The sequence below is a fragment of the Macaca nemestrina genome, chromosome 14, assembly GCF_043159975.1.
Source record: "Macaca nemestrina isolate mMacNem1 chromosome 14, mMacNem.hap1, whole genome shotgun sequence".
NCBI lineage: Eukaryota > Metazoa > Chordata > Mammalia > Primates > Cercopithecidae > Macaca > Macaca nemestrina.
Window position 1 is genome coordinate 5,429,835 of NC_092138.1, and position 26,878 is coordinate 5,456,712.

At 51.6% G+C, this 26,878-nt stretch overlaps 1 protein-coding gene across 4 annotated transcripts in view; it reads right to left on the bottom strand.

Annotated features, from left to right (window-relative positions):
• LOC105498861 (FYVE, RhoGEF and PH domain containing 3) overlaps window positions 1–25,086 on the bottom strand; it is an 88,796-nt gene extending 63,710 nt beyond the window's left edge. For 2 of the 4 annotated variants that reach the window (XM_011771224.3, XM_011771222.3), the window contains exon 1: window positions 6,519–6,875. The gene's annotated coding sequence lies outside the window, so the exon portion shown is untranslated. Of the gene's footprint in view, window positions 1–6,518; window positions 6,876–24,502; window positions 24,654–24,997 lie in introns of those variants that run through there. The other 2 variants (XM_071077550.1, XM_011771223.3) reach the window with 2 other exon arrangements.
• Between the last annotated feature and the right edge of the window lie 1,792 nt (window positions 25,087–26,878).

Genomic DNA, 26,878 nt, shown 5'->3' on the forward strand with positions numbered 1-26,878 from the left:
GCCACTTTGGGAAGTGTAGCTGGGCAGAGCCCCTCTGCGGCCAAAGGCTTTACCAGCAGCAACCCTCCTGGGCTGGTGTGGCCACTGCCTGGCCTTCAAAGCAAGGTGCACACATGCATATACAAGCGCACATGTGTACATACATACACATGTGTGCACATGTATGCTGAAAAATAAAAAGACCTTTATCTGAGGAATGCCAGCCCCTTTATATAATCAGGCATCGAGAGGCGCCGGAATGCAACACAGTCACGTGTCACTCCCCATCAAGCAAAATGGGTCCCTCCTGAAACCACTTGCTATGCAGGCTCTAGACTAACAGATGCCAAGTAACCCTAAAATGCCACATTCCCTGTAGTTCAACAGTGACTGGCCAATCACTAACCAGTGTTATTTCTGTGAACCAATGAGAGTTCCTGATGAACAACGGTCACCACCCCCTCTCCTGATTCATCCTTTCTTTAAACACTTGAGCCTCTCTTTTGTTCTCCAGACATTCCCTGAAGCAACTTGGAAGTGTCTCCCTGGCTGCAGTCCTCAACCTTGTGCTTGAATAAACTCTCTTTAGACTATATTGTGATTCTCTTGATTATTTTAGGTTGACAATGCATACACACATATAATACAAGTACACCCATGCACACCCATGCACAGGGTCAGTGCTGAGCCCTTTCTCACATTTGCAGGGGACATTTCAGTCCTTCATATGAGGAAGCCGAGGCTCAGACAGGCTGGCCCTGGCACACAGGTGCTGGAAGCCTGTGTGTTTGGGTCACTCTGATCCACCCAGGGCTATGCCTACGTTTCCACAGGGGCATTGAGGGAGCCGAGGTCAGTTCTCTGTACCCCACCACCTCAGCTCTCCTTTTAGGAAGCCCTGAGCCGCCTGAGGTGAGCAAGGCTGGAGCTGCTGACCCAGGTGAGCCATGCCCACTGTGGACTCAGCCAGGAAACAGGTCCCAGACACTCGGGGCTGCCACCACCTAGCACGAGGAAATCCACAAACCTGAAAAAATTAAGAATGCCCCAGAATCCAGGGCATCCTAGAACTGTTCATGTGTCTCCATCACAGCAGCCAGTGAGCAGGGGGTGAAGTGCTCTGGCCCCACCCCATGTCCCTCCACAGTGCGGCGGCCCCCCCAGATGGGCAGGGCTGGTCCCACAGATGGGCCACCAGTCTGCCTACCACCCAGCTCTACCTGCCACCAGATGTCCCTTCCTGGGGGCTGTGAGGGAGTCCCCTCCCCTCTGAAAGAAACCCACCACGGCACCTGTCCACTGGGCTGCCTGGCACCTAGCAGGCAGGGACCTCCCCTGTCCTGTCGCTGGAGTGGCCCAGTGGCCCCCGGCACACAGAAGGCTCCATAACAACGGCATATTATGTGGGGGGAGCAACAAACGTGTTAGTGGTGGTTTTTAAACTGCCATATATTCTTTGACGCCCCTTCAATATAAAAGCAGACTCTGACATCCCTCCCCTAAATACAGAGGCCCTAAGAGACTCGCTGTAACTAGAGAGGGCAGCATACGGGAGACCAGGTCAGGAAGGAAGACAGCTCCAGGCTCTTGTCCTTGGAAACCAGCGCCTCGCTGTGAGGGAGCCCGGGCCACGTAGAGAGGCATGCGGAGGCATCCCTGCCAACAGCAAGTGGCAGCCAGGCCTGAAGCCTTTGGGGGAAGCCTTTGCAATGGGTCCCAGCCCTGTGGGCGAGAGCTGCCTGCTGCACCCAGGTGGCCCAGAATCATGAGGGATGATGACAAGATCTCCCTTGAGCGTTACCCTGCAATAGAGAATCCAGGCAATACTGTAAGTGCCTCCAGGTGATACAATAAACCATGTGTACTGCCCATGTCTGCTGGTCCCCATATGGCTTCTCCCTGGCTTAACTTCAGTGCCTTGAGGTCCCAAACCCACTGAGGCCACCCACAGTGAGCAAGGCCCAGGGCACCCTGGCCATGCCCAGGTGTAATGGCTGATGGCAATCAATTAAAGCCACCAGGCTGGGTGCAGTGGCTCACACCCGCAATCCCAGCACTTTGGGAGGCCGAGGCACTTTGGGAGACCTCCACCTGAGGTCAGGAGTTCGAGACCAGATTGACCAATATGGTGAAACCTCATCTCTACTAAAAATACAAAAATTAGCTGGGCGTGATGGCTTGCACCTGTAAGCTACTCTGGAGGCTGAGACACGAGAATTGCTTGTACCCATGAGGCGGAGGTTGCAGTGAGGAGATCGCACCACTGCACTTCAGCCTGGGCCACAGAGCAAGATTCCGTGTCAAAATAAATAAACAAATAAATTAAAGCCACTTTGTGACCCAGAGGTGCCTGGAAGCACAGAGTAATTACCTTGGGGTCTCAGCCTGGGAAATGCCCTGTCTGCTGTGGGCGTGGATAGAGGGGGCGTCTCCATCATCTCTGCTGAGAACTCAGTGAGGTGCCACATGCTCCTGAATTGGGGTGGGGGTCAGAGGGACCTCAGAGAGGGCGGGAGGCGAGGGCAAGCTGAGCAGGGAGAAGAGGAGGCGGATCAATGCAGCACCTGCCCGTTTGCAGGCATGCCATGAGCAGACACTCACAAATACGGCTCACACTACCACCTTTACACGTTACCTCTACCGTTTAAGACTGTGTGACTCTTCATGAACCATAGCCCTGGCACGACGCTGTGACTGTGGAGTGGGAGGACAGGCTGGACAGCCTGGGACTGGGGGCTGGTGGGCAGGGGGTGTCTACCTCTCCCAAGGGTGTGGCAGCTTTTCTTAGGGCAGCCACATTTACTCCAACACCAGTTTCCAATGTGAGTCCATCAAGTCAAGAATGTTTTTCCCAAAAGTTTTGAAAGCAGGGTCTTAAACAGGTACTTGTACACCCACATACACAGCAGCATTCCCTACAATAGACAAAGGGTGAAAGCCGCTCAAGTGTCCATTCATAGATATCTGGATAAAGAAAAGGTGGCCTCTCCACAGAACAGAATCATGTTCGGCCTTAAACAGAAGGAGGCCGAGCGGAGCGCAGTGGCTCCCGCCTGTAATCCCAGCACCTTGGGAGGCCGAGGCGGGCAGATCACAAGGTCAAGAGATCGAGACCAGCCTGGTCAACATGGTGAAACCCTGTCTCTACTAAAAATACAAAAATTAGCCGGGCATGATGGCGGGCGCCTATAGTCCCAGCTACTTGGGAGGCTGAGGCAGGAAAATAGCTTGAACGCGGGAGGCAGAGGTAGCAGTGAGCCGAGATCGCGCCACTGCACTCCAGCCTGGCGACAGAGACTCCGTCTCATAAATAAATTCATAAATCAGGAGGAAATTCTGACCCATGACACAACAGGGGTGAACCCTGAGGACATTATGCTAAGTGAAATAAGCCAGTCACAAAGGGACAAATCCTGTGTGATTCCACCTACGTGAGGTCCTTGAGGAGTCAAATTCAGAGACAGAAACCAGAATGGCGGCTGCCAGGGCCAGGGGAGGGAATGGAGAGGGTTTAACAGGGACAGAGTTTCAGACTGGGAAGGTGAAGACACTCTGGAGATGGACGGCAGTGATGGTTGCACAGCAACATGAATGTGCTGAGGGCACTGTACTGATCACTTAAAAACAATGAAGGAGGCCAGGTGTGGTGGCTGACGCCTGTAATCCCAAAACTTTGAGAGGCCAAGGCCGGTGGATCACCTGAGGTCAGAAGTTCGAGACCAGCCTGACCAATATGGTAAAACCCCGTCTCTACTAAAAATACAAAAAATTAGCTTGGTGGCAGCCACCTGTAATCCCAGCTACTTGGGAAGCTGAGGCAGGAGAATCGCTTGAACCCGGGAGGTGGAGGCTGCACTGAGCCGAGATCGCGCCACTGCACTCCAGCCTGGGAGACAGTGAGACTCCATCTCAAAAAAAAAAAAAGAAGATGAAAGTGCTATGCTTTAGGTTACGCGTATTTTACTGCCATTTTAAAAAAGAAAACTTTTTTTAAAGGTATGGATTTCAGAAGATTTTCATGAAAAGTTTTTTGAATTCACACCAAAATGACAAGGTGCGAAGGGCAAGGCCCTGCACCAGGCCAGCCTCCTTTTCAACCTCCCTGCCCAGCTGGGGGCGTCCAGGGGGAGGTGGGATCGTTAGTGTCCCTTTCTGAGGCTGTGGAGCTCAGCCCCTGTTCACGTACTCTTGCCTTCCTTCCTTGGTCCACATGCACAGCCACCGTTGCTCCTCAGAAGACTGGCACCCTGGGCAGAGGCCTCACACAGACCCCCAGGTGGGGTGGGCCCCGGGCAGGACCCACGGGTGCAGCCTCCAGGCCTGAGTCTGCGGTGCCCCCACCTGGGAGGTGGGGCTGGGGGACAGCACACCTTGTGGCACAGAGTGGGGCGCCCCATCCTGGAGGGCTGGGATTATTGTTAGGAGTTCAATACTTGCTTTTGGGGAAATGCAGCAGCCATTTGCCTGTGGGCTACTTTCCTGAGACCAGGGACACTCACCGGCAGGCGGCAAGCTCAGAAGGAGGGAGTGGGGAAGCTCACGTGTTCATCTTACGTGTGGGGACAGAGGCACCGCAGGTGCAAGTTCGTGTCACCAGGCATCAGGCAGCTTGTCCCCAGGCCCAGACGTGGCGGCCCCCATTTCACACAGGGCCTGCCCTGCACTGTCCTTGCAGCCAGCCAGATCCAACCATGACAGTCTCATGTCCCTGTCTCCCTCCTCAGACAATGGGCCCCTTGTCACCTACCAGGACCCACAATATCTGCAGAAAAGAGAAGGCAGCACACAGGGAGAAATGTAAGGGACGAATGAAGGTCCTCGTGTCCTGCTTCCTTCCTGACTGGCTCAGTCCCCACAGCTGATGGTCGTCCTGCCCAGGGCCAGGCAGGCACCACAGTGCCCGGCGCTGCTCTTCCTCTTGTCCTCGTTCATTGTTTTCAGCACATGCTTGCCTCCGAGCCTCCTTGTTCCACAAGCCCAGTCTCATCCTTGTCTAGGTTTCACACCTGCCCAGCACTGCCCTTACTGAGAGGCCTCAGTTTCCCTATCTGTAAACAGGGCTCTGGATAGACCCATCGGGGCAGGTGCAGCAGTGACTCTTGGGTCACTCTTTCAGTCCAAGGACTAACCTGGGAGTCCTCAAGGGGCGCAGACCTGTGCAGCCAGGAAAGTCAGGCCCGTCCTTGTACAGCAGTGAGGCTTCTCAGGAAAAGGTCACTTCAGCTCTAACCTCTGCACAACACGGCTGCAGGCCTCTGTGTGCGGCGCACTCAGCCTGGTGTAGCTCCGAGGGGTCTTGCACATGGGGTAGTGCTGGTTTCTGTGTAGACGCGGACCTCAGCCCCCTGAGGAGTGGAGCCGGGGCCTCCTCCGGCCTCCTGTAATAGCCCAGCTGGGGACAAACCACTTCCTCCGTTTCACACGCAGCTGGCTAGCCCCACCCGGCTCTGGGGCCACGGAGCAAGTTGTGAAGATTTGTACTGGGGCTCAGTCAGACATTTTGCAGGCTGGGGGGCCCAGGGCAAGTCAGCTCTGTGCCTCGGTTTTCTCCCTGCAAGAATGGCTGACCAGCATCCGCCCTGGGCATTGGCAAGCACTGATCTGAATGGCAGCGGCACCTGCTGAGCGCGTCCAGTCCCGAACTACAGTGAGCCTGGCACAACTCAGTCCCCACTTTACAGATGAGTGTGGCCATGCTGTGCAACCCGAACATGCCCCTGCCCCTTGGGCCCCCTCTGCACAGTGGGCACAATCACGGTGGCGTCGGGTTGTGCCGCCACTGTCGCTGGGACCCTGCCATCAGTCCACGCACCTCTTGAGGTGGCCCCGCCACTGTCCCACACTGCCAGGCACTGCACGGGGTGTGAGGAGGCTTTGGTGGGCGCGGCACTCCTTCCTCATAGCCCCATACTACACAGGCCCACATCTGCTAATATCTAAACTGCAGGGTGCAGGGGAAGCTTCTGGAGCCACACTGTGTGGGAAAGCCTAGCCCCAGGACAGGTCTGGGACCACCCTCCTCTGCTCAGGCAGAGGAAGGCTCACACTGCCCCCGGCCCCCGGCCCCCAAGGCCTGGGTGACATGAGAGGGTCTGGCCGTGGTCTCGATGCCCTGGCTGGTGCACCGCCAGCTGATGGAAAAAGGCTCCCTGTATCTGGTCAGCCTTGGACTTGGGCCCCTGCCAGACTTTGATGGGGACACAGGCAGGCACCGTTCATCTTGTGAGAGCCTGAGCCACCCCCAGATGATAGGCAACACTGTCCCAGCACTGTCCCAGGCAGTTTACAAAGGCTTTTCACACTTGCCATTTGAGGCCCATAATAACTCTGCATTTTTACACATCACGCTCCAGGAACCCAGAGAAAGACGACAGAACAAAAACAAGACACCATTCCGTGCCACCACAGCCACTTCCTGCCTTGAAAACATCCGTCTCCCTCAAATGGCTCCTGCCCTGAATGCTCCCACCACCCCAAAGTTCCACAAAACCAGTCAGATCTCAGGGCTCCGCCAAGACCTCAGGGCCAGCCCCACTCACCTGTCTTCCGAAGGCGAGCGAGTTTCTCCTCCGGGCTGAACTTCGTGCAATAGCGAAACACAACTTCCTTCCTTCTAATTTTCGCAATATGGGTCACAACATGATGGTGTATTTGCATTTCCGCATCATTCTGCTGGGGTGAGAGGAGCTTGGCTTGCTGGTTCTAGAAGGTGCAACTTGCAGGGTGGCGGGGGCAACAGCAAACAAGCATGCAATCCACAGCTCTCCACTGACCAGGCGCTCGGCTCACAGCCGCAGCAGCCGTGCTGGTTTAAAGGTTAACAGGGCTGCGCACAGAGGACCCACAACCACCACCCTCCTGCTTCTGCTGGGTGGACTATTGTGAGTAGATCTGCTGTGTAGATCTTCAGGGAGGAGGGGCCCAGCAGGGAGTGAGGGGGCCGGCCCTAGACCAGACAAGCCCAGAGTGAGCCCAGAAACACCATCAGAGGCTTCCTCAGACCCTCTTGGTTGGGAACAATGAAATGGTCACAAGTTAGAAAGTGAAGAGACCTCCAGCAAACAGATATTTCAAGATGTTTCCTGGGAGACCTGACCCGCGAGTGCTGCTCCAGCAGGCCCAGCACCTGCCCTGCTAAGCAGCCCCACCAGGAGGACACCCTCATTGTTTTAGGGAAAGAATCAATAAATAATAACACCAGGTCCTGAAAGACTTAGAGTGCAAAGTCTGACTCAATTTTAATAAAGCTTGTTAATCCAGCCTTAAATTCATTTTTTTTTTTAAAGCAATTTCTCAGCTGGGCATGTGGCTCATGCCTGAAATCCCAGCACTTTGGGAGGCCGAGGAGGGAGGATCACTTGAGGTCAGGGGTTTGAGACCAGTCCGGCCAACTTGGTGAAACCCCATCTCTACTAAAAATACAAAAATCAGCTGGGCGTTGTGGCGCATGCTTGTAATCCCAGCTACTAGGGAGGCTGAGGCAGGAGGACCGCTCAAACCCCAGAGGTGGAGGTTGCAGTGAACTGAGATTGTGCCACTGCACTCCAGCCTGGGGGACAGAAAGAGACTCCATCTCAATAAAAATAAAAATAAAATAATAAATAAATAAATAAAAGCAGCCGGGCGCGGTGGCTCCAGCCTGTAATCCCAGCACTTTGGGAGGCCGAGACGGGCGGATCACGAGGTCAGGAGATCGAGACCATCCTGGCTAACACGGTGAAACCCCGTCTCTACTAAAAAATACAAAAAACTAGCCGGGCGAGGTGGCAGGTGCCTCTGGTCCCAGCTACTCGGGAGGCTGAGGCAGGAGAATGGCGTAAACCCAGGAGGCGGAGCTTGCAGTGAGCTGAGATCCGGCCACTGCACTCCAGCCTGGGTGACAGAGCGAGACTCCGTCTCAAAACTTTAAAAATAAAAATAAAATAAAAAAAATAATAAATAAATAAATAAAAGCAATTTCTCTGAGCCTCAGTTTCCCTGTGCCAGGCACTGCCACAGGTGCCCTGTGGGTGGTTGCTCATGAGGCCCCTTCATGCCCCTATGAGGGGCTGTATGGTTATCCCCGTCTGACAACAGGGAAACTGAGGCTCGGGACACAGTGGTGTGCCCCCCTCTCCCAAAAGCTAAAGGCCAAGGTGATGTGGAGTTTGTCCCCTAGTTCCCTGCCTATGTAAGGATGCAGAGCTACACCCAGCTGTGACAATGATGGGGTGGACAGTGTCACCTGAGCTCAGATGCATGGGTGCTGTGGCCTCAGTCACATAGCTGAACTTCTTCTTTTTTATGTTTTATTTTATTTTATTTTATTTTATTTTTTTGAGACAGAGCCTCACTCTATTGGAGTGCAGTGGCGCAATCTCAGCTCACTTCAACCTCCACCTTCCGGTTTCAAAGATTCTCCTGCCTCATCCTTCCGAGTAGCTGGGATTATAGGCACCCACCACAATGCCCAACTAATTTTTTGTATTTTTAATAGAGACTGTTAGCCAGGCTGGTCTCAATTCCTGACCTCAGGTGATCTGTCTGCCTCGGCCTCCTAAAGTGCTGGGATTACAGGCATGAACCACCACGCCCAGCCATTGATGAACTTCTTGAAGCCTCCATTCTTCCTCCACGAAATGGAGAAAATGTGGGATGCACGTGGTGGAGTTTTTGTAAGAAATGAGGGCTTTGCCCACGGCAGGTACTCAAGGGATCCCAGCCACCAACATCTGAATCACCGTGGCTGTGCCGTCAATGCCCGGACCCTGGAGTCTTGACTCCTGCCCCTTGAGGAGACAGCCCTGGACCATCCAGATGCTACCAGCCCAGGCCAGGAAGGACAGCAGTGCCTGCCACCACCACCTGGTTCAGCCTTCTCCTTTACAGACGTCCCCTGTACCAGAAGGCCAGCAGTGGGGTCCCATTAGTGCCAGGGATACAAACCCAGGTCCACCAGGAATACACAACTGTCGTCCTAAGAAGGTCAAGATAAATTCTGGCAGCACAGCAGCAGGCTGGCTGTGATGACCTGAAAAGTGAGGAGTTGTGGTAGGTGAAGGACAAAAAGAGGATGGGGAGGGGTTTGTGGCTTGAAAGTAGAACTGAGGCCAAGTGTCCTGTCGTCCCTGGTGGGGGTGAGTGGGAGGAAGAGGTGCCTCCACCTGGGAGTGACATCATTCAAAAAGAAACATGTTTGTGGCAGCCAGCCCCACAATGGCCCAGTCATCATCAACTGCTGGTCATCTGCCTCTCCCACTGTGAATAGAGCTGACCTATGAACACTACTATACAATAGGACATTACAGAAATGATGAAGGTGACTTCCAAGGCCAGGCCATACATAACACTGCAGCTTTTGCCTTTCCTTCCTGAATCACTCACTCTGGGGGAGCCGGCTGCCATGTTGTGAGGATGCTCAAGCAGCCCTGCAGAGAGGCCCATGTGGAGAGGAACTGAGGTCCCCAGCCAGCAGCCAGCAACAACTTGCGATGAGTGAATGAGTCACCTTGGAAATGATCCTCAGTTTCAGTCAGGCCTTCAGATGACACTGCAGCCCCAGCCACCATCTGCAGCTTCATGAGAGATCCCCAAGCCATAGCCAAGCCACACCCCAATTCCTGACCCATCAAAACTAGAGTTAAGTGTTTACTGTTGTTTTACAGTGATGTAGTATTTTCATTAGGAAAAAGGGCAAGGGGTGACCTGAAGTTGGGGGATGGTGGGATCAGCCTGGTGGGGAGAAGTGGCCACCAGGAAATAGTAACACATATTCCAATTTCTTTAACCAATTATTTCACTCATGTTCCAATGGCTCAAATGAGTCCTCTACCCTGGAGGGCTCCTGCAGGCACCTGCCTCAGGGCCTTCCTATTTGCTACTCCCTCAGCCTGGACCACTGTCCCCTGGGTCACTCAGGCCCCTCAGCTCTCTGCCTCAATGCCCTCTCCTTGAAGAGGCTTTCCTGGCCACACTACCCAACCCATGGAGGGCTCCTGGGGGCCACAGTGATAATCCATGGGTGCCATTCAATCTCAAAGCCCCTGAATAACTTTATGGAGTCAGAGGTTCTGCAGAGAAGGCCCTGTGCCTCCAGTGTCCCTCAGCCTGTCCCTCAGGGGTACTGCTCATCCTCCCCCAGGCGGCTCACTTCATGAGGGGTGGGTGCCTCTGATGAGAAAGGGGGTTTCCCCGGGACTCCTGCTTTGTCCCAGGGACCCCCAGCCCTGTCTTCCAGGAAAGCTGACAATGGCCAGGTAGAGGAGCTCTGAAGTCCAGGACCCAGAGGGACCTGTGTGGGACCACAGAGGCCAGGATGGAGAGAGCCTACAAGCAGGGAACTCTCAACCAGGGGGAGTGCCCGCCCACCAGAAGAGAGTCCCAGGGGGAGCACCCACTAGGAGAGAGGCCTGGAGGAGCACCCACTCACCAGAAGAGAGTCCCAGGGGGAGCATCCAATAGGAGAGAATCCTGGAGGAGCACCCACTCACCAGGAGAGAGCCCCAGGGGAGCATCCACTCACCAGGAGAGAGTCCTGGAGGAGCACCCACTCACCAGGAGGGAGGCCCAGGGGAGCACCCACTCACCAGGAGAGAGTCCTGGAGGAGCACCCACTCACCAGGAGGGAGCCCCAGGGGGAGCACCCACTCACCAGGAGAGAGTCCTGGAGGAGCACCCACTCACCAGGAGGGAGGCCCAGGGGGAGCATCCACTCACCAGGAGAGAGGCCTGGGTGGAGGGTCCACCCACCAGGAGAGAGATCTGGGGAGAGGGTCCACCCACCAGGAGAGAGGCCTGGGAGGATAACCCACTAGGAGAGAGGTCAAGGGGGAACACCCACTCACCAGGAGGGAGGCCCAGGGGCTCTACCCTGTTTAGCATCCCCTGGCCTAATTTCTCTCACCTGGCCTAGGGGCTCTCCCCGGTGGGTGAGTGCTCTCCCTGGGCCCCTCTCCTGGTGGGCAAGTGCTCCCCATCTGACTGCATGGAACAGAGCCCCCACAACTCTCCCATTGCAAGCACTGGACTATGACTAAGCCTGGGACTGTTACAGCAGCCAGCTGGCCCTGACTGTTACACCCCATTCCTTCCCAGAGTTGCCACCAGTTTATTCGCTGTGGGGGAAAGTGTCCACCTGACGTCTAGTAGTGACACTTGGGGTGCATTTTTTCAGGGAAGCCATCTTACACATGTTGATTCTGCGGCCTTTAAATGGAAGGTTTAAGGAGGAAGGCAGCTCATGTTTACCAAGCACACAGCATAAGGCAAACCCTGCTCTGGGCTGGTTTATGGGAGACATGAGGACGTGGGGATAGGAGGAGTCTTCATGGGGGAATGAGGACGTGGGGATGGGGGACTTGGGGACACGAGGGATATGGAGACATGCAGACATGGCGACACGACAGGACATAGAGGACATGAGGATATGGGCATTTGGGGACACGAGAGCATGGGGAGTGGAGGTCATGGAGACATGGGGACGTGAGGACAAGTGGACATGGGAACCTGAAGACATAGGGACATGAGGACATGAGGACACGGGGACATGACATGGGAAAATGGGGATATGGGACATGGAGACATGAGGAATATGGAGATATGGGGCATGAGGACATGGAGACATGGGAATATGGAGACACGGGAACACAGGGACTCGGGGACGTGAGGGACATGGGGACATGAAGAATATCGAGATGTGGAGGTTATGGGGACGTGAGGAATGAGAAAATGCAGACATGAGGAATGTGGAGCCACATGGACTTAGAGAAATGAGGACATGGGGTACAGGGGACATGGGGACGTGTGGTCTTGGACTTGTGATGGGGACTTGGGGGCATGGGGACACAAGGACATAGGACATGCAGACATAAGGGACACTCGCTTCAGCTGTCAACTTTCCAAAACACCCACACAAATGAGCAAGGACATTTTGTACAGTCTTATTAGGGCTGTTTTTTTGTTTGTTTTTGTTTTTGTTTTTGTTTTGAGACAGAGTTTCCCTCTGTTGCCCAGGCTGAAATGCACTGGACCTATCACGACTCACTGTAGCCTCGACCTCCTGTGCTCAAGGGATCCTCCCATCTCAGCCTCCTGAGTATCTGGGACCACAGGTGTGCCACTATGCCTGGCTAAGTTTTTATCATTTGCAGAGACGGACTCTGGCTATGTTTCCCAGGCTGACCTTGAACTCTCGGGCTCAAGCTATCCACCTACCTCAGCCCTGCAAAGCGCTGGGATTTACAGGCATGAGCCACCGAGCCTTGCCCAATGTCAGAGATGTGCTGAAGGTCCAACAACAGAGAACTAGTTCAACCAATTACCCTATTTCAAGACTTACTATAGTAATTATATTTTGTTAACTAAAATAATATTATTATAGTAATTATTTTCATTAATAAAATAATTATTATAATAAAATAAATTTCGGCCAGGCGCAGTGGCTCCCACCTGTAATCCCAGCACTTTGGAAGGCCAAGGTGGGTGGATTGCCTGAGCTCAGCAGTTCGTGACCAGCCTGGGCAACACGGTGAAACCCCGTTTCTACTAAAAATACAAAAAAATTAGCCGGACATGGCGGTAGGCACCTGTAGTCCCAGCTACTCGAGAGGCTGAGGCAGGAGAATTTCTTTTTTTTTTTTTTTTTTTTTTTGAGACGGAGTCTCGCTCTGTCTCCCAGGCTGGAGTGCAGTGGCCGGATCTCAGCTCACTGCAAGCTCCGCCTCTCGGGTCCACACCATTCTCCTGCCTCAGCCTCCCGAGTAGCTGGGACTACAGGCGCCCGCCACCTCACCCGGCTAGTTTTTTTTGTATTTTTTAGTAGAGACGGGGTTTCACCGTGTTAGCCAGGATGGTCTCGATCTCCTGACCTCATGATCCACCCATCTCGGCCTCCCAAAGTGCTGGGATTACAGGCTTGAGCCACCGTGCCCGGCCCAGGAGAATTTCTTGAACCCGGGAGGTGGAGGCTGCAGTGAGCCAAGATCGCGCCACTGCACTCCAGCCTGGGCGACAGAGTGAGACTCCGTCTCAAAAATAAATAAATAATAAAATAAATTTCAAAAGCAAGACAATGTGGTATCAACATAAGGATAAATCAATGGAAATCAATGAACTAATAGATTTTCATTCATTTGTTCAACTGATTTTCAATGACGGTGCCAGCACACATCAATAGGGAAAGATAAGTCCTTTCAACAAACAGTGATGGAACATTTAGATAGTCCTACCAAAAAATGAACCTTGACTGCTTACTCACACTATACACAGAAAATAGCTAGAAATGAACCAAAACCTTCCTTGCGAATGCTAAAACTATAAAGCTTCTAAAAACACATAGCTGAAAATATTCATGAATTTGACATTGGTAATGATTTCTTGGGGTACAAAAGGCACTAAGCCACACACACAAAAGACTTGGTAAACAACTTCTTCAACACGAAAATATGTTTCATCAACATAGAAAACTTCTGCTTATGTAAAGGCACCATTAGGAACATGAAAAGGCCGGCCACATATGGACTCTGAGTGACAATGATATGTCAAGGCAGGTTCATCAGTTACAACAAACGTCTCCTCTGGGGAGGATGCTGATAAAGGGAGTGTCTATGAATGTGTGGGGTCAGGGAATATATAGGAAATCTCTGTACCTTCCTCTCAATTTTACTGTGAATGTAAAACTGCCATTAAAAAAATTAAGTCTTTAAGGCCAGGCATGGTGGCTCACGCCTGTAATTCCAACATTTTGGAAGGCCACCTGAGGTCAGGAGTTGGAGACCAGCCTGGCCAACATAGAGAAACCCTGTCTCTACCAAAAATACAAAAATTAGCTGGGCGTGGTGGTACACACCTGTAATCCCAGCTACTTGGGAGGCTGAGGCAGGAGAATCACTCGAACCTGGGAGGCGGAGGTTGCAGTGAGCTGAAATCATGCCACTGCACTCCAGCCTGGGTGACAGAATGAGACCCTATCTCAAAAAAAAAAAAAAAAAAAAATTAAATATTAAAAAAAAAATTCAAAGGCAGTGGGGTGCTGTGGCTTATGCCTGTAATCCCACCACTTTGGGAGGCTTAGGTGGGCAGATCACCTGAGGTCAGGAGTTCAAGACCAGCCTGGCCCACATGGTGAAACTTCATCTCCACAAAAATACAACAATTAGCCGGGCATAGTGGTACACACCTGTAATCCCAGCTACTCTGGAGGCTGAGGCAGGAGAATCACTTGAACCTGGTAAGTGGAGGCTGCAGTGAGCAGAGATCATGCTACTGCATCCAGCCTGGGCAACAGAGCGAGACTCTGTCTCAAAAAAAAAAAAAGAAAAGAAAAGAAAATTTCAAAGGCAAATCACAGATTTGGAGAAAACATTTGCAATACATATATCTGATAAAAGATTTGTGTTCAGAATACATAAAGATTCCTACAAGTCAATAATTAAAAAAAGGACAAACGATTCCATTTTTAAAATGAGAAACAAAAAACTGGAACAAGCATTTGACTTAAGTTACCTAAATAGACAGTAAGTACACGAGCTGGTGGGCAACACTGCGGCCACCAGGGAAACTAGAAACCGCACTGAGGAATGATTCCAGTCCCAGCAGAATGGCTACAGTGAAAAAGACTGACAATGCCACGTGCTGGCAAGGATGTGGCGCAAACGTAACCCTCAGTGCGAAACTCTCATGCTGGTGGGAGCAGAAAACTGCACAACCACTTTGGAAAACTGTTTGGCATTTTCTCACAGTTAAATATACACCTTCCCTATGACCCAGCAATTGCACTTCTAGGTACCTACCCAAGAGAAAAGAAAACATCTGTTCACACAAAGACCTGTACCCAAATGTGCAGAGCAGCTGTATTCATAACTCGAAGCTGGAAACGACCCAAGTGTCTGACAACCGGAGAATGCGTTATAAGCAAAGTATGGTGCAGCCATAATATAGATAGAACAGGATTCAGCAATAAAAAGGAGTAAGCCATTGACATAACAGTGATGTAGAGCTGGGGGTGGTGGCATGTGCCTGTAGTCCCAACTACTCAGAGGCTGTGGCAGGAGATTGCTTGAGCCCCGGAGGTCAAGGTTGCAGTGAGCTGTGATTGCACCACTGCACTCCAGCCTGGGAGACACAGTAAGACTCTGCCTCAAAAAAAAAAAAAAAAAAAAAAAGCAATTATATGGATGGATCTCGAAGCCAGACACAAAAGACTGTTAGATGAAGTTCAAAGTCAGGCGGAACTAGTTTCTGAAGTCAGAACAGAGGTGCCCTGTGGCGCTCTGGAGGGCAGTGTCTTAGTTTACCGTGGGTTGCTATAACAAAGTCCCACTGGCTAGGTGGCCGAAAGGTCGAAAATTTACTTTCTCATGTTCCTGGAGGCTGGAACTCTGAGATCAAGGTGTTGGCAGGGTCGGTTTCTCCTGAGGCCTCTCTCCCTGGCTTACAAGCAGCCATCGTCTCCCTGTGTCCTCACGTGGTTGTCCCTCTGTGAGTCCTCAGCTCTTTCTATTGGACACCAGTCATGACAGATCAGCACCCACTCTCAGCACCTCATTTTAACTTCATTACCTCTCTAAAGGCCCTGTCTCCAACACAGTTACATTCGGAGGTCCTGGGGATTAGGGCTTCAACATGTATTTTGCAGGGACATAGTCAGGCCCATAATAGTCCCCCAAAGTGAGAAGAAGGCAAAGACGCCTGCTCTCACCACTCTTATTCAACATAGTGGAGAAGGTTCTAGACAGCGCAATAAAACAAGAACAGAAAAGAAAATGCACGCTGAGCAGAAAGGAAGAAATAAAATTGTCCACATTTGCAGATGACATGATTGTCTACAAAGAAAATGCCAAGAAACAGAAAAAAAAAAAACACCTCCCAGAACTAGTATGTGAATTTAGCAAGGTCAGGGATACAAAATCAAGTCGCAAAAATCACTTGAATTTGTATATACTGGCAATGAACATGCAGACACGGAGATGAAAACTGTGTTGCCATTTACACATGAACTATGGTACATCCATGCCACACAGCAGCACTCAGCAATAACAAGGAAACACTACTGACACACACAGCAGCCGAGATGTGTGATGATTCCCCTGGATGAATTCCCTTAGACAAATCCCAAGGGATTATGCTGGTGGAAAAAGGCTAATTTCAAAAGGTTACATGCTATATGATTCCATTTATAAAACATTCTCAAAATGACAAAATTGTAGAAACAGAACAGATTGGCTGCTGTCCGGGGCAGGCAGGGAGCAGGTGTGGACATCAAAGGGCTGCAGGAGGCTCCCTGTGCTGGTGCTGCTCTGTGTCTTGACTGTACCAGTGTCAATGTCCGAGCTATATCGTTTTGCAAGCTGTCACCACTGGGAACTCCTGGGTAAAGACCCATAGTGTCTCTGCATTATCTGTTATGTGTCTATACAGTCATTTCAAAATAAAAAGTTTAATTAAACAACCAGCTAGTGGCATCCTTTGGCTCTTTTTTTCTTTTTTTTCTTTTTGACAGGGAGTTTTGTTCGTGTTCCCCAGGTTGCCTCAGCCTCCTGGGTAGCTGGGATTACAGGCATGCGCCACCATGCCTGGCTAATTTTGTTGGTTTTTTTTTTTTTTTTTTTTTTTTTTTTTTAGTAGAGATGGGGTTTCTCCATGTTGGTCAGGCTGGTCTCGAACTCCCGACCTCAGGTGATTACACCTCACCTCAGCCTCCCAAAGTGCTGGGATTACAAACGTGAGCCACTGCGCCTGGCCATCCCTTGGCTCTTAAGAGAAGCAGTGAGCTGACAAGTGACTAACAGTAACACTGGAATCCTCAGCGTCATGTCAGAGTTGGCCCGGCTGGAACCCGGTCCTTGCAGCCTCCCAGCCTCATTCCCGGCCTCGGCAATGGTTGGGAGCACCTCTCCCCACCGTCACGGACCCTGTTCTCTCTGCTTCTTGGCCGCCCCTGGCCACACCAGCTTTAGAGTTTCCCTCTGGGTGCACCTGGCTCTTGGACACACAGACACCATATCACCATCACTCTCTAGGCAGACCATGAGTTCCATGAATGCAGGCAACGATGCTCCAAGCATCCTCTCATTTCTCCTTTTCCAGAAGACAAAGCTGTGGTTCAGAGAGGTGGAGGAACTGTTAAGGCCACGACACTCAGAGCCTAACGAGATGCAGCTGAGGCGGCTGGTCTCTAGGACACAGCCTGAGGTGCAGGACAAAGGGGAACCAGGGGACCAGGGGCTCAGGGGAGTAAAGAGCTTGGAAGTAAGAGTCCCATTCAATAACCAGGACACTGAGGTTCAGAGAGGCCAAAGTGCTGTCACTCAGTCAGTCAACAACCATTTGCTGAGCGGCTCCTAGGACACAAGAATACTCGGCAGGCTCGGGAGATGGCCCCTGAGGAAGGAGCGGCTCTAGCCTGCAGAGACACTTACGGCTGCCACTCCTCCTGTGCAAGGTGACCCCAGCCCCTGCCCTTCTGCTCACTTATTAGGGTCACAGCCAGTCACTTGGGCCACATGGGCACAGGACTCAGAGCCCAGCTGCTTCTCCAATCACCTGCCTGCTTTTGGGAACCAAGAACCACAGGTCTTAGATCCTTCCCAGAACCCTTGAGACCCAAGGTTTGGACAAAGTATCCACGTTGAGTTACTCTCATTCTTTTGACAAGACAGGGGAAAGCCACAAAAATAACACACTAGCCAGGGCCGGAAGTGGGTGGGACCAGAGGAGTCATTCCCATGTGGCTTTGGATGGGGTTGGGGGGTGGTGCACCTTTGTCAGCGTTCAGGCTCCAAGACAAATCCTACTGAACATGTGACCTAACAATAGACAAGACAGAAGGAAACGAAGGCTCCCCAGACAGAGGCTGTGTGAAACCCTCAGGGTGACCGTCTCTGGGTGGTGAGCTTCTGGGAATTTTCATTTGCTTCTTGATGCTTCTCAGTAACATACAAATTTCTACCAGGAACATTTATATTTGCAATTGGGAGGAAAGCCAACCTGTTTAAAAATACAAGAATCAAAATCGCTCATTGCTCATTGGAGATTCCCAGCTGGGAACTATTGCCCAATGAAAGCCAGCTGTCTCCATGCCTGTTTATATATGGAAAATTTAATTTCTACTTAGCTGTCCTAAATCTCTCTAAGGAAAGATGTGGTTGACAAACCAAAAAAAGAAGGGGTACTGAGTGTAATTCTGCTTTCTGAAAACACATTTTTTGCAAAACATTTTCTAGGTTACTTTAAACTGAAATTACATTTGGTCCAAAGACAGACAATATTTCCTAAACCTTGGCACTGCCCTTAACTTTGCTCAGGCAGCTGGGAGGGTGGACAAGCCCAGATCTGGAACTGCGAGGCCCGTGTGCAGGTGACATTGTGTGAGCCCCTTCACCCCAACACGAGGAAAATATCCCTGGATGCCAGGTTCCTGGGGGCTCCCTGGGAAAATGCGTGTAAAATGCTACAGTGTGAGCAGTGAGGAGCTCGCTAGTCATCACTCACCATACCTCACTTCTTAAAAGTTGCTCTAAAAATATGTGATGCTTTAGTCATCTTAGCCAAAGTGGAGAGGCAATCCCAGCTTCAAACTCTTAGACCAAGAGGCATTTTGAGAGTTTTCCACTCAGGAGACGTAATTACAGAGCGGTTCTGGCAGTTGGCTATGACAACATTAGAGCCTGAAGTGGTAGCGATTGTTTCTTATCCTTGACAAAGAGCCCTGATATGTCTATACTTACACGAAAGTGCTGCGTCTGGTGCATTTTTTTTTACCCTGTCGGAAAAAATTATCAATGTGTAAATAGAGAATGATATACATTAAAAAAAATAAGGCAATAAAGGGGTGGCCACACCCCCACTCAATCAGGCCCTGAATAAAGGATAATTCCAGCATTGTTATGGGGCAGCTGCACAGCGTCAACCAGAAACACTCATATACCCAGGGAAGTGCGGGGTCCCTTCCTATGCACTCCATGTCCAATCCAGACATCACATTCTGCCAAGTGGTATTCTCACAATCACTTGGATCCACCCTTTACTATTCAGTCCTTAGTCTAAGCTCCTGATCAACCAGAGGCTATTCAGAATGCAACAGCACATGTTCATTTAGGTTTCCTTTAAGGGCAGATGCTGAGCTGGGAGACCTGGGGGGAGAAAGTACCCAGAAAGGTTAGAATTGGAGGCACCTGAGGGTGATCACAGCAGCACTATTCTAAAGGAGAAAAAAAGGAAGGAGGGAGGGAAAAGGGGAAGGAAAGAGAAAAGGAAGGAAGGAGAGAAACAAGGAAAGGGAGAAAGAAGAGAGGGAGAGAGGAAGGAAGAGAAGGAGGAAGAGGGGGAAGGAAGGAGAGATATGAGCCACACTTGCTCAACCTTCATGTTAAGGAGGGCCTTAGGATTGGAGGGTACAGGATGGGGTGGGGGGCGCTTCGGCTTCAAAACATTTTGATTTTTGGGCCGGGCGCCGTGGCTCACGCTTGTAATCCTAGCACTTTGGGAGGCCGAGGTGGGAGGATCACGAGGTCAGGAGATCGAGACCATCCTGGCTAACAAGATGAAACCCCGTTTCTACTAAAAAATACAAAAAATTAGCTGGGCGTGGTGGTGGGCGCCTGTAGTCCCAGCTATTCAGGAGGCTGAGGCAGGAGAATGGTGGGAACCCGGGAGGCGGAGCTTGTAGTGAGCTGAGATCATGTCACTGCACTCCAGCCTGGGTGACAGAGCGAGACTCCGTCTCAAAAAAAATTTTTTTTTTTTAATTTTCAACAGTGATATGCGCATATATCCTTTGCATACTTGAAAATAAACAGAGATGTGCTCTGGTCACCCCCTGCATCGACTCCCATGAGCTGGAAACCAGGGATATTAAGAAGCCCGTGGGGAGTCAAGTGTGAAGTCTAATGGACGAATTAGGGCAACGAATTATTTCTTATGCAGCATAGTTTGTTTTGCAGACAAAATTTTTTGGAACTTGATTAAAAGCAGGATCAGGGAGAGGGTCAAAGAACCAGATGCCCCTTTTGCCACTGAAGATCTTAGCCCCTCAGATTTTGCCTGCCCTGGAACTGGGGGCCAGGGGTATCCTCTCTGCGGCTGTAAAGTCAGGGCCTTCTGACTGGGATCCCCCCAAGCCTACTTTGCACCTACTTTGCATGGGCAAAGGCCAGCAGTTTTATTCCTTCAGTTTACCACCTCCACAGCTACATGAATCCTGCAGGCACCAGCGTTTCAAGGACCAAGAACATGAGCATGCTCAGACACAACCCCACGTCTCGCCAACTCTACACAACTTTAATTAATTAATCAATTTTTTTTTGAGACAGGGTCTCACTCTGTCACCCAGGCTAGAGCACAGTGGCACAATCATGGCTCACTACAGCCTCAACCTCTGGGTTCAAGCAATCCTGCCACCTCAGTCTCCCAAGTAGCTGGTACTACATGCGTGTGCCACCACACCTGGCTTATTTTTGTATTTTTTTGCAGAGAAGGGTTTCACCATGTTGTCCAGCTGGTCTCGAACTGCGGGCTCAAGTCATCCACCCACCTCGGCCTCTCAAAGTGCTGGGATTACAGGCGTGAGCCATCCTGTTCGGCTACATAACTTTATTTTAGGAAGTTACAAGTTCCATGTAAGACACATTTCAGTGAAAAATTCTACCTTACGGGTTGTGTCTAGCTGGCATATTCTGAAAAGCAAAATAATTTACCCAGAGAAGACAAGCTAGGAATACTTAGAATTACTGGATATCAGTAACCAGAAAAATACAAGGCCTTCTTCATATATTCATCCAACAAGCACATATTAGTATGCTATACACCATTTTCCTTCTTCTTTTTTTTTTTTTTTTTTTTTTGAGACAGAGTCTCGCTCTGTCACCCAGGCTGGAGCACAGTGGCACAATCTCGGCTCACTACAAGCTCCGCCTCCCGAGTTCACTCCATTCTCCTGCCTCAGCCTCCTGAGTAGCTGGGACTACAGGCGCCTGCCATAACACCCAGCTAATTTTTTGTATTTGTAGTAGAGACAGGGTTTCACCATGTTAGCCAGGATGGTCTCAATTTCCTGACCTCCTGATCCTCCCACCTCGGCCTCCCAAAGTGCTGGGATTACAGGTGGGAGCCACCACAAACAGCCACCATTTTCCTTCTAAAAGCCCCACATTCCTAAAAGGCCTGTTGGAATTCCCTCATGAACACACTAGCCCTAGAGCGGGACCCCCAGAGCAACCTGGTGTCTCAGTAGCCCCTGCCCACAATCCTCAGCCTGCAGGGCTCCCTCCACCTCTGTGACCTTTCTCCTAGGCACCCTTGCCTCTCCTCATTCTCCTCAGGGCCCAGGCAGGCCAGGGGCAGCCAGATCTCGGGGAGAAGCAAATCTCCAGCACTGGATGGGGCCACATCTGCTGCCGGTCTCCTCGTCAGCATGCAGGGGATGTGGCAAAACAAGGATCCTGGCTCCACTTCCATCTGCCTAGGCAGAAAAGGCAGCCGTCCCCAGGTCACTTAGCGGCTGTCATCCACAGATCCCTCCTGGGTGGACTCATCAGCATCTGGATTTAATTCTTTAGAGCAAATGTCACCAGGCACTCTGGCCACAGACTACCACAGCCTCCAGTTCATGAGGGCCCTACCAGGGGTCAGAAGGGACTCGGGCTACATTTGCCAGCCTTGAATGAACCCCTCCTGAATCATGTGTGACCCCTTCTTTCCCCACCCTCAGTCAGGGGCCCAGGAGTGTTGGTCCAAGTCCAGGCCTCTGTGAGCAGGGACTGCCAAGCCGCATGGGGCCGGAGCCTGCTCAGTGTCCTCAGACTTCATCATCCCCATGACAAGTTCTGCCTGGCAAATCCAACCTGCTCTTCCTGCTCTTACTTTTCACCCATTTGCTTCTTCTTCTTTTTTTTTTTTTTTTTTTTTTGAGATGGAATCTCGCTCTGTCACTCAGGCTGGAGTGCAGTGGCACGATCTCAGCTCACTGCAACCTCTGTCTCCTGGGTTCACGCCATTCTCCTGCCTCAGCTGGGACTACAGGCACCCGCCACCACGCCCGACTAATTTTTCGTATTTTTAGTACAGGCGGGGTTTCACCATGTTAGCCAGGATGGTCTCAATCTCCTGACCTCGTGATCCACCTGCCTCGGCCTCCCAAAGTGCTGGGATTACAGGTGTGAGCCAACGTGCCCGGCCCCATCTGCTTCTTTTTATCCTTTGCACTCTATGCTGAACCAGATCGTTTCTGGAATAACAGGTGAACAGATGAAGGGAGGAGAAAAGGGGAAAAAAGAGGAAGGAAAGAAGAGAGGGGGGAAGGAAGGGAGGAAAAGAAGGGAGTAGGAGGAAAGGGAGAAAACAGAAAAGAAAGGGAGTTGATGAATTCGTTGCTTGGTTAGTTGGTTGGTTAGTTGAGCCCCTGCCGGTGGGCACAGAGCTCCTTGGCCAACAGGACAGGGAGAGCTCCTCAGAGGGTTGTGGTGGGAGGAGGGAGCCCCACCCCCACAGGCACACCCTGACAAGGGTGCTGTGGAGGAAGCCTGAGTCTCCCCTGTCCTTACTGGCACATTTCTGCACACACAAGCACCTCGCCCCTTCTTGGCCCACACAGATACACTCAGGACCAAGAGCTGCTGCCTGGTGGCCCTGGGCAACCTGAGACTGCAGAGCCATGGCTACCACCCAAACCCATCCTGTCCCTGAGGGTGGGACCCTCAAGGAGAGATGCTGGATATCCCTCCTTGGGATGTCCTGGAGAATGAGGACACCCCGAGGCTGAACTGATGCTGCAGGACTGAGTCGGCACTGGTACTCATGAGCTTGGACACGCAGGGACGATGGGGAAATGGGCCCACATCTCCCCCATAGCCAGAGTGGACGGACGCCCCACTGCAGACCGGCAGGTGCTTGTCAGACACTGTCGCGGATGAGAGGCTTCCATACAGGTCACACACAGTGCAAATGCAGTCTTCGGCTCTTTCACCCAAGAGCAGGCCACCAGGGGGTGACACATGACCCCACTTACAAATGGAGAAACTGAGGCACTGGTCCACAGGATGGGGCCAGATTTCCTTCCACATTGCTTCCCTTTCCAGGCACCAGTCCCTCAGCACATGTGCTCCATGGTGACAGGAGGATGTGTCCTGCTCTGATCTCCCCCAGATCATGTGTGACCCCCTCTCTGGGGTGTCCAGAGAAAAGCCAGTACCATGATGGGCTTGGAGAAGCCTACAGTCCCCCAGGAGCCCAACTAAAGGCCCAAGGGATGAGCTGTCATAACCCTCATTTTGCAGATAAGGAAACTGAGGCCTCCAGCCCCAGCCCAACCTCTGCCCAGTGAGTCCTGAGGTCTGAGGATGAGGAGGGGCACTTGGGACACAGCCCAACCCCAGAACAGATGGTGTGAGCCGCTGACTCTCAGTGAATGAGCTGGGACCCTGGGCACAACACAGAGAAGGCGTTGTGTCCAAAGCCAGCTGGCCTTCAGCTGACCACCCGCTGCCCCAACACAAGGGCCTGGGAAGAAGAGCCATGGGCAGTGGCCAGAAAGCAGCCAGGTTTCCCTGCTGCTGAGAAATGTGTAACTTTTCTGCACAATATGAAAGAGAGGGTCCACCTCACTGGGGCTGGGGTTTGCTGTCATCCTAATAGTTCACAACATTAAATCCTGTGCACACACATACATAGATGCAACACACACACACTCATCATTTACACCTCAAACTGATTTTAGGCAGTGATACCTGTATTTCCCAGCCATCCCAGAAAATGACAACATTCTAACTGTCCTGATTCACAGACACAGAGCACAGGAAACATGCAGTCAAAGAGCCGGGACAACCTGGATCCGCAAGGACCAGAGACACCAACCACGAAAAGGGGCACGGCCGGCCTTGCGGCCTCTTTCCACCCACGTCTATCCGAAGAACCGGAGGTCTTAATGAACCTCAAACTTTTGCCTAGCAGCGCCAAAGCACCCGCTTTCACCCTGGTTTTGTTTTCTCCCTTACAAGAGGTGACACTTAGGGGAAATGCCGAGTGGTAAGAGTAAGGTAACAAAAAGAAAAGACAATCCCAGCATCTGACATGGGGTCTCCGTTGCCATGGCAATCGCCCAGGCAATGACATGTGTTCTTTTTTTCAAGCAGACTATTTTCTTTTCCCATCCATTTGAAAAGAAATGGGAAGAATGGGCAGGGGTGAAGAAATCCAGAAATAAAACAGGTCTCATCACAGTCCAGCCTAGCACTTCTCATTCAGCAGGTATCCTAGAGAATCCTGTTCCAGAGCCAGGGGCCCCAGCACCCACCGCGAGGACTGCCCAGGTGGTCGTCTTCAGCTCAGTCTCCCCTGGGCTGTGCTCAGGAGGGGGCAGAAAGCCGATTAAAACCCCTCTTCAAACTACACACCAGGCAGTCACCTCCTCCTCCTTCAGAGGGCTCCCGCCAGCCCGCCCCCTGGAGAAGCCCTGCTCAGCCCCGGACACCCAGAAAAATTACCCCACACAGGATCTCAAAGCCACCTGAAACCAACGAAAATCTCCACCTTTTCCAATGAACCTACTCACCGCCTTCCTCTAGGGACGGAAACCATTTACAAAGCAAACAGGGAAGTCGGAGGCTCCCCCAGCTCCGCACAGGCGAACTCGGGGCTTGCAGGAGCCGCTTCCAGAGGAGCCCCGGAGCCGTCGCTCACAGTGGGCGGCAGGAGGCTGGGGTCTCCCTGGGGACCCGGAGGGCCGCGCTGCGCTTCCCGCCCCAATCAGCCCAGCACTAAGTCTCTGGGGTTCCGAGGAGCGGTCCCGCCTCCCCGGCCCGCCCCGAAGGTCCGCGGCACCCACAGGCAGCCGCCGCGTCTCCTCCTCCCCTCGCAGCTGCAGGGACGCGCTGAGCCCTGACAAAGCCGCCCGCGGAGAGTCCGCGGGAGGGCTGGGGGCGCCGGCCCGGGTGCGCAGGCCGCTCTCCATGGCAACGAGGGCTGGGGGCTGCGGGCCGAGCGGGTCCCTCAGGCCAAGGGGGAAATGCTGTTTATTTTTCCTGACACCTCTACCGGGAGCCATTACCTCTGCCAGACTTTTCTAGAGTGTCCTGGGGCAGCAGGAACTTTCTTTGCTCCTTCACCACAAGGAAACGCCTTTTTAGGCGTGAGCACTTTCCTCCAGGCTTAGAGAGGGTAGAGTGGGAAATAGGCTCTTGCTGAGAGAGGTCTTGGTGCAGAGCCTGTGCGTGCCTGTGCGTGTGTGTGACGTGTGTGTGCGCTGTGCATGCTTGTGTGTGCAGCGTGTGGCATGTATATGTGGTATGTGTATGTGTGGTAGGCTGTGCATGATGTATCTGATGTATGGTGTGTGTGATGCGCTTTGTAGTGTATGTGTGTTGTGTTGTGTGTGTGTGTTGTGTGTGGGATGTGATGTGTGTATGGTATGTTTTGTGGTTTTTGTGTGGTGTGGTATGGATGCGCTGTGTTGTGTATGTGGTATGTTGTGTGTTGTGTATGATGTGTGTGTGGTATGGGGGTGTGTGTGCAATGTGTAGTGTGTGGTATGCATGGTGCATGTATGGTTTATGTGGTGTGTGTTGTGTTGTGGTATGTGTTGGGAATAGGCCCCAAAATCTAGCCATAAACTGGCCCCCAGCCCAGAGTGCTTCAGAAATCTCTGCAGCACTGTGACATGTTCATGATGGCCATGACGTCCATGCTGAAGGTTGTGGGTTTGCCGGAATGAGGGCAAGGAACACCTGGCCCCCCCAGGGCAGAAGACCGCTTAAAGGCATTCTTAAACTACAAACAATAGCATGAGCGATCTGTGCCTTAAGGACATGCTCCTGCTGCTGATAACTATCCATCCCTTTATTTCCCATAAAGAATACTTTTAGGCCGGGCGCGGTGGCTCAAGCCTGTAATCCCAGCACTTTGGGAGGCCGAGGCGGGTGGATCACGAGGTCAGGAGATCGAGACCATCCCTGGCTAACATGGTGAAACCCCGTCTCTACTAAAAATACAAAAAAAAACTAGCCGGGCGTGGTGGCGGGCGCCTGTAGTCCCAGCTACTCGGGAGGCTGAGGCAGGAGAATGGTGTGAACCCAGGAGGCGGAGCTTGCAGTGAGCCGAGATTGCGCCACTGCACCCCAGCCTGGGCGACACAGCGAGACTCCGTCTCAAAAAAAAAAAAAAAAAAGAATACTTTTAATTAATCTGTAATCTATAGAAACAATGCTTATCACTGGCTTGCTGTCAATAAATATGTGGGTAAATCTCTATTCGAGACTTTCAGCTCTGAAGGCTGTGAGACTCCTGATTTCCCACTCCACACTCTATATTTCTGTGTGTGTGTCTTTAATTCCTCTAGCGCTGCTGAGTTAGGGTCTCCCCAGCTGAGCTGGTCTCAGCAGTATGTGTATGATGTTCAAATCGCTTGAACCCAGGAGGCGGAGGTTGCAATGAGCCGAGGTTGCACCACTGCACTCCATCCAACCTGGGTGACAGAGAGACTCTGCCTGAAAGAAAGAAAGAAAGAAAGAAAGAAAGAAAGAAAGAAAGAAAGAAAGAAAGAAAGAAAGAAAGAAAGAGAAAGAAAAAGCAATGAAGAGAAAATATTTTGAAGGAAAAGGATGTCCCTAAGTGGCAAAACCGAGGTCTAAGCCTCGGCCCACGCCTCAAGCGACATCTAACCCTCAACTGTAAAGTGGACATCTTCTACATCTTCTAGCTGAGCCTCCTTCGGCATTGCCAGAGAATTCCGTGGGACACAAATACACCCATGGCCCAACTCCCCCTTATTGCTCTATTCATGCCAGCTGGTACCATTCTACTACTCCGGTATTTACATGTGCTTTTTATTTTTTAATCAGACTCTACCATGCCTGTTGTTTTAGGTGTGTTTTTCTCACCCTGAAACATATCGCAACCTTTTTGCTTTTAATAAGTGTTCTCCTATGGCCAT